Source organism: Lutra lutra, chromosome 10 (genome assembly GCF_902655055.1).
Source record: "Lutra lutra chromosome 10, mLutLut1.2, whole genome shotgun sequence".
NCBI classification, from domain to species: domain Eukaryota; kingdom Metazoa; phylum Chordata; class Mammalia; order Carnivora; family Mustelidae; genus Lutra; species Lutra lutra.
In genome coordinates this window covers 8,135,110-8,143,110 of record NC_062287.1, presented here as the reverse complement: position 1 = coordinate 8,143,110, position 8,001 = coordinate 8,135,110, and the positions used below count along the sequence as shown (strand labels likewise).

The following is an 8,001-nucleotide window of genomic DNA, read 5'->3' as shown; positions in this document are numbered from 1 at the left end:
GGCCCACCGCTGACAACAACAGGTGAGAACTATCCGCCATTGTGGAGAGAGCCACCAACTCGTGGAAGCCCCTGGAAGCCATCTCCTCTAGGCTTACTAGGAAGCAATGAATAGTCCCTCTACCACCAGCCACTAGCCCCACATCCCCCACCTCCTGTACCCACATCTATATAAGAACACTAAGGAGTGAAGAAAGAGAGAACAGAAGCCATAGCTGTGCAATATTTGTGTTGAGAAGTTATTTCCTCTCTGTCCTCTGGGCAAGGGAAGGAGGACTTGTACGCCACTCCCCTCCTCAAGCCCAGTGACACAGAGGAGCCCAGGAAATTACCTGTAGAAGCTGGAGAAGGGGAGGCGGGCATCCTGGTCTCCAAGCGGGTGACTTGCTGATGTGCTGGCTGGTCCCATCTGATTTCACTGGAACAGCGGAACGAGGACTGGGAGATGGGGGTGCTGAGAGGTATGGCTGTGGTGAGGACACACGTGCCTCCTATGGGCCTGGAGAACACCCTGGAAGGTAAGAGCGCTTGCGTCACTTAAAAGAGCTGCCTCTGAGAGGGGACATGGCGCTGTGACAGGGTCTGCTCGTCCTCTGCAGGTGCAAGCTGTGGGTGGCAGGGGTGGGGATAAGGGAGAAAAGGGGGGGGAGGTGGAGGCAGGGTCGGGTCTCCCAAATCAGAGCAGCCAGAGCTCCCACATGGGTTTTTTGAAGAGCAGGGGTTTGAAGACCAACCACATGGGGGGTGTCTACAGCTAGTGGGTGTCACCCCAAGAAAAGGAACAGCCTTTGAGGAGAGGAAGCACCGAGACTAGTTCAATGAAAGACCCCTCTCTCTGCCTCCCTCCTGCCAGCATACTAGAGAGACCAAGCCCTGGAGGGCCTGGGAAGGCGGCTTAGTGCTTCCCAGGGCCTCTCCTTGGGTCTCAGGTTAAAACCATGCTGATGGGCGGAGATATGATATGCAAATCCAGTTTGAGGTTAGAGTTGAGGAGACAGAGTAATATACTAATTACAAGCCCTTTACAAATGGTTTGTCCTAAAAGAGATATAGGCATCTCTAAGACAAATATTTAGAGATACCTTTATTAGCAGGAAACGACAAAAGTTTCTAAGACACAAAGTTATCCTAACATCAATATCTTAATCAAAAGCAAATTATAAAAGGCCACTTGATTGGGGAGGGGAAGACAGTCCCCAGGTCTTAATAGATTTCCATGCACTTTGAGGTAAGAGTTGAGGGTTAGGATTAAGGATTATTGATTGTGTGTCAACTGTACTGCAATTAAAAAAAAAAAAGGATTATTGGCCTGAACTTCTCTTGTTAGCCTTCTTAGAGTAGGCTCAGCACCCACCAAGCATTCTGAAACTCATGTCAATTAAACATTCCTCAGAGCAGGCTTACAGTATCAGAACATCTCTGGAGTTATTCTAGAATCTACATCCATTTGGATTGGTTTAGTCCAAATACTCAGGATCTAGAGCTTCAATTCGTTCTCTTAGGACTAGTGATTGCTACAAAACTTGAGTAACCGTCCCTTAACCCCCACGGCCAAGTCAGGAAAAAGCACCTACCTTGTGTTGGTCATCACTTTTGCCAGGACACTCGGCACACCTTCTCTCAGCCTATAAGGCTTTCTTTGCCTGGTCATTGCCTATCAGTTTTGACCTGAGTTCTGCTAGACTAAAATTCCCCTTCTCATTGCCCCTGACCATAACCTCAACTTAGCCTAACTTACTGAATACTCCTGTTTGGCCGAGACCTTTGCTCTGCCTGTTAAGCTCTGCTGTCTGCCTTGGTGAAATATTTTCACACTGTCACGGTTTGTTTTCAAACCATTTTGCTGTTTAAGAACACAACATGGGAGGTGACTAGGGACAGCGGACTTTGGGAAGAGGAAAGGATACTAGTAGGAAAGCATTTATGGCAGGGCTGTATCTCACAGTATTAAATCTGTGTTTTCTGATATAAGTTCAGTATATCTTTCTCCCTCTGCTCTTTCACTGGTGCCCTGGGGGCTGTCTTCCCCTCCCCCTCCCACACAGAAGCAGAAACAAAGATTAAAAGAGCTGCTGGCCTATTTCAGGAAGAGGAGACTCCCCTGCAAACTTATATTTAGTTAGAGTTTCCACCCCCAAAGGCAAAGTAAGCCTGGAGGCAGGGGAAAGGGAAGAGGAGGTGGAGGGACTAGACAGATTAGAGAGTTAGACGTGTTTGAAAGGGGGAGGGGAAGACACCCAGGTTCGGGGAGCATTCTGGAGGGAGCCAATGGTCAGTCCTTGTCATCCATGAATCTTCCCACTGCTTATGCACAACTGGTGGTCCCATAGTCCTGCATCCTGCAAGCCTCGTGAACAGAAGGTGAAGAATTTAGGACACCTTGTGAGAGAAGGGGCTATAAAGGGAAAACTTCATCCCCCACGGAAGAGGGACTGTTTAGAACCTGTTGGAACTCCCTTTGACCCAAGGAAACCAAGATCGAGGTCCCACTGTTATATACTTCAGGATGAGCTGAGCTGGTTTGCTAGCTTGTGGGTGAAAATGATGCATTTCACCTGAGTTTTAAGTTCCGCATCTGCTAATTCTAGAGGGGCTAAACTCTCAACTAAAAATGGTAATTTTACAGATTATATTTTACAGATAATATCTTACCTGGGTCTTATGATAGTTCTTTTCACATTCACTTGGCTCTGACTGTGGCATTGGTCATCCTGTTGATCTTCAGCATTGACTGTCTGATCTGGGTCTTTCTGTTAATGAGAGTTGTACTAGCCAATGCCAGCTTTTCAAGTAATCAAACCGTGATTTAGCTGGAAACTCAGAAATTCAAGCTCTGGCTTCAAATTATGTGTCCCAATGACAGACTCAGGCTTGATTGCTTTTGCAGAATTAAGTATACACAGATATATCATCAACAAGTCAGGTACCAGGATTTATTGAGTCGATTTTGGGATAAAAAGGACATTTCTTCATGCAAGAATGTGTTTGTGTATGTATGTATGCTACGAAGTAGTAGAAGATGTGATTACAGCCCTTGAGGAGCTTTTACAGTTGACCCTACACGGCGTTAGAGGGATCGACCCCTGCCCAGCAGAGAATTTGGTATAAATTTGACTCCCCCCAAATTTAACCACTAATCACCTACTGTGGACCAGAAGCCTTACCAATAACATAAACAGTCAATTAACACCTATTTTGTTACATGTATTATATATGACATTTTTACAATAAGTTAAGCTACAGAAAAGAAAATGTTAAGAAAATCATAAGGAAAATAGATTTATAATACTGTACCATAAAAAATTTGTGTGTAAGTGGAAACGTGGTGGATACAGATCAAACCTGGGTTGTTCAAGGGTCAACTGTAATCTGGCTCATGTAAACATATAAAGTTAGCAGGTTTATGTTTAGAATTATCTTATGGATAAATATTTCTTGGCCCATGAATAAATTCTTACATAAATTGATAGCAGGACATTAACATTGAAGTTTCAACGAAGGCATTAAGATACAAAATGCTGTTTACCACAATGAGATGTGAGAAAAAAATATGTAACTGGAGTCAGGCAGAATATAACATTTCAGACTGGCTTCTTTCAATTAGTAATATGCATTTAAGATTCTCCCATTTTTTTTGTGTCTTGATAGCTCATTTTTTCTTATCATTGAATAGTATTCCATTGTATAGATGTTACAAAGTTTAGTTATCCGTTTACCTATGGAAGGACATCTTGGTTACTTCTGGTTTTTGACAATTATAAATAAAAGTGCTATAAACAGGGGCTCCTGGGTGGCTCAGTAGGTTAAGCCTCTGCCTTCGGCTCAGGTCATAATCCCAGGGTCCTGGGATTGAGCCCCACATCGGGTTCTCTGCTCAGCAGGAAGCCTGCTTCCTCCCTCTCTCTCTGCCTGCCTCTCTGCCTACTTGTGATCTTTGTCTGTCAAAAAAATAAATAAAATGTTTAAAAAAAAGTGCTATAAACATTTGTGTGCAGATGTTTGTGTAGACGTATACTTCTCAAATCAGTTGGGTAAATATGTAAGAATTTATGAAAAAAACTATATTTGGCTTTCTAAGAAACTGCCAAACTTTCTTCCCATGTGGCTCTACAATTTTGCATTCTCACCAACAATGAATAAGTGTTGTTATTGTTCTGCATCCTTGTCAGCAATTGGTATTGTCAGTTTTTTGGATTTTAGCCATTTTAATAGATGTTTGGTTGTATCTCATCATTTTAATTTGCAATTTCCTCATGACAAAGAAAGTTGAACTCATATGCTTATTTTCTATCCATATGTCTTCTTCGGTGAGGTGTCTGCTCAGATATTTTGCCCATTTTTTACTTGGATTGTTTGTTTTCTTATTGTTGAGTTTTAAGAATTTTTTTTCTATTTTGAACACAACGTCTTTATCGGATAGTGTTTTGCAGAGATTTGTTTTCCACGATCTGTAGCTTCTCTTTTCATTCTCTTAAGAGTGTCTTTCACAGAGCAAAAGTTTTTAGGTTTAGTAAGTTCTAACTTATCATCAAATTCTTCTTTCATGGATTTTTGCTTTGGATACAGTATTTAAAAATTCATTGCCAAACTCAGGGTCATCTAGATTTTCTACTGTTTTCTTCCAGAAATTCTGTATTTTGCCGTTTTACGTTTAGGTCTATTCTTGAGTCAATTTTTGTAAAAGATAGAAGGTCTGTGTAAAAGAGAAAAGGTCTGTGCACAACTTGTGCATGTGTGAGTGGGTGTGTGCGTGTGTGTGTGTGTGTGTGTGTGCGTGCGCGCGCGTGTGTACATCTAATGGTTCCAGTGCCATTTGTTGAAAAGACTATTCTTTTTCTATTGAACTGCTGCTTGTATTTCAAAGATCAGTTGACTGCATTAGTTTGGGTCTATTTCTGGACTTGCCATTCTGTTCTGATCTTTATGTTCTTGTTCCTTCACTAGCACCATGCTGTTTTGATTATTGTAGCTTTTCATTTTTTAGGTAGAATCACAGTACCTGTCCTTAGGAGGGACTAGATGAGTATAAGGTACACATGTAAGCTTGAGTGGAGATTGAGTATTTGTTAATGTCCTGACCTGGACTCTTAATTTTTGAAATTTGACTGTATTTTGTTAAAGTGACTATGGCAGTGTCTGTTACCTTAGAATGAATACAAAACTCAGGTGACCTGCTGAGTTTTTATCTAGTGCAGGGGCAAAACTTCATTCACTGAATAGTTTCAAAGGGCCTTGGGGAGATAAAAATAAAGTTGAGTTTCAGTGAAATCTCACTAAATGGGCCTATTGAACACATGCGTCCAACACATAAATACATTAGAACTCGTATAGCATTTAAATAGTTATTTCATGCACTTGGGTTAGCATGGGTCAAATCATGTATGCTCAAACATTGGAAGTATTTCTAACATGTAAATATTTGAAATGTATCATCAAGTATAAAAAATTATAAATGTTAAATCTATTTTCTGGTGCCACACTTAGGAAAGAATTATGCTGAATTTCCTTTTCTTAATGTTTATAGATATAACCCAAATACAATGTGAGTAGTTCCAAATAATGTTTCTGTTTTGTTCTCTTTAAAAGTATATACTTTAGATTTCCTTAATAACATTATAGCCTTTTAATTACCAACCATTCCTCAGGCCTTGCAATTTTCCCAAATCATGGCTCTAACACTACATCGATTATGTCTTACTCTGAATAGAACAAGTACTTTAAAGGTATTTTATATCTCTTCTCTCACTTCAATATCAGAGACAAAATGATAACATGCAGTGAGAAATAGACACACACACACCCAGGCTTGCACACTTCCCTCAGAGGAAAGACTCTACCCTGTCAAGGAGTGGCTTTGTTCTTTTAGAATACATTACCTAATTTCTTAGTCATGGATGAATGACAATCAGCAAATTAGGAAGGGGGAGTGAGAAGCCGTTGCTGGAGGCTGACACCCTGCAAGAAAAGGAGGACATGAGCTTAAAACAGATACAACAATTCAAACCCCCAGCCCTATAGTCATTTACTGCCGGGATCAACTGTCCTTACACACAGATGGCTGCTATTGATTTTGGCGATGATAATTATGAAATATGGACAAGATCAGTCAGAAGCATCCTGGGCATAAAGGGGTATTGATATCTGTGTGTTTATGAATAGATGTGACTCAGGCACAGGGAAGATGACCGAAGTCATGGCTTCAATGCTTATGAACACGAGCAATTTTCTGGAGAAAACACGCTCCAACCATGGGGCATCCCCAAGGGCCACTACCATGTGTATTTCTGGGAGACAATGGTGGACAAGGGGACTCTGGGATTATATGACAAAATGGGATTAGGAAGCCTAACTGATCTTGACCCTAGGTTAACATGAAAACCTTAAGCATATTCTGTCTTCTGTATTAAGAAAGGGGAGAAAAATCATCCACATGTGTAACAGCTTTCTAAAAGTGATTTCAATCCAAGTGGTTAAAATTATTAAGAACAAAAAAAAAAGTCTTGGCACTTAAAGGCGTAAAATTATTTGAAACACTTCATTTCACAATGATGTTGAATAAATAAAGCATTGCTCTCCTTAAGTAAGGCCAGGTGTAGAAACAAATTACTTTTTTTCCCCCCCTGAACCCTTTTGGAGATTTGTACTTGCATAAGATTGTTTCCATATAGTACAAAGTGTGGTGGGGGTCCGACTGCTCTTTGGTAATTGCGATCAATATTAAATACCCAAAAATAAGTGATTCCTCACATGAATTAATTTCATGCAGATTTTAAGCTTAGATGTCTAACACCGATACAATTAGCTGAATAACAGCCAAACATCTTTCTTTCTTCCTCTGTGGAAAGCATTTGTATTGCTGAGTGATTATTCTAAATTCTTAAGTCATCTCAGGTCTCCAATCTTGTTGCCAAGAGGAATTGACTGGACATTTTCTCTCATTTTAAAAAATTTGCTTGTTCCTCAGGTTAAGCTATTTCATGTTTCTCTCCTCTTTTTTAATATAATAAATAAAATATAATAGGTATAGATAAAGACCCATTTGTATGCTTCCCCAGCCACGCTGTTTCGTTTCTTACCCCAGAGATAACCTCCACCCAAATTTCTGTGTTGATTGTTTTGTGTGTGTATTTTAATCGCTATGTACTATTCCAGTGTACGAGTACGCCGAGTTAACCCTCTATCCATCTGTTGATGGCATTTGGGTTGTCATATTGGTATAAACAATAATGAAATCAACTTTGCAATCTTTGTTTCCATGCACATGTATCTAGAGGCATTATTTCTGGGTTTGTTCATCTCCAACCTGGCTTTTAGTACAAAATGATTCCTACTGTGGCTGCACCAATGTATGGTCTCCTCAGTGTGCGAAGATTGTCCTGTATCCTCATCTTCAACACACTCAATAGTACCAGGCTCATCATATCAAAAGTGTTGCGTTTTGAACATCAGTGTTGAAACTGATGGGTTTTGTTTGCATTTGTTTGACTATTAGTCACATTGAACAGCTGACCTGTTCTTGCCTCCTCCATGTGTTAAAGCCCATATGAGACAACAGGGAATGATAATGAGCTGCGGTGGGGGGTGGCAAAGGTTTCCATGGCTAGAAGTCGAATTCTTCAAAAAATGAGGGAAGTGACTACAAGTTGAGGAGACGTTAACAGTGAGGAGAGGGAGAAGGTGTCAGGAAAGTCTCAGGATCAAGAATATGGAAAAAGTGGTCTGAGAGGGGGCACCAGGTCGCCGGGGGCACCAGCCACCAGAGGAATGTGGGTCTAATTCTGGAGGGCTGAGAGGGCTGGGGGCCAGAGAGTTTCATTAGGACACAGCCAGGTTCTCATTTAAGGCAAGAAAAGAAGTGGAAGACACAGGGGAGTTTGCTGATTGATGACTGGAAGGTCCAAGGACTGGGCTAAAGAATTTGTTTGGAATTAGTCATAGAGGGAACAGGATGGAGATGAGATTTGGGGGGATAACAGGTATGAAACATGGCAGGATTCTTTTA

General features: G+C 41.0%; 1 long non-coding RNA gene across 1 annotated transcript; it reads right to left on the bottom strand.

Annotated features, from left to right (window-relative positions):
- Positions 1-346: 346 nt before the first annotated feature.
- LOC125080148 (uncharacterized) lies at positions 347-5,952 on the bottom strand. The gene is made up of 3 exons (XR_007121222.1): positions 5,876-5,952; positions 2,652-2,749; positions 347-510 (listed from the first exon to the last, which is right to left on the bottom strand). It is a non-coding gene; the product is annotated as an uncharacterized LOC125080148 (long non-coding RNA).
- Between the last annotated feature and the right edge of the window lie 2,049 nt (positions 5,953-8,001).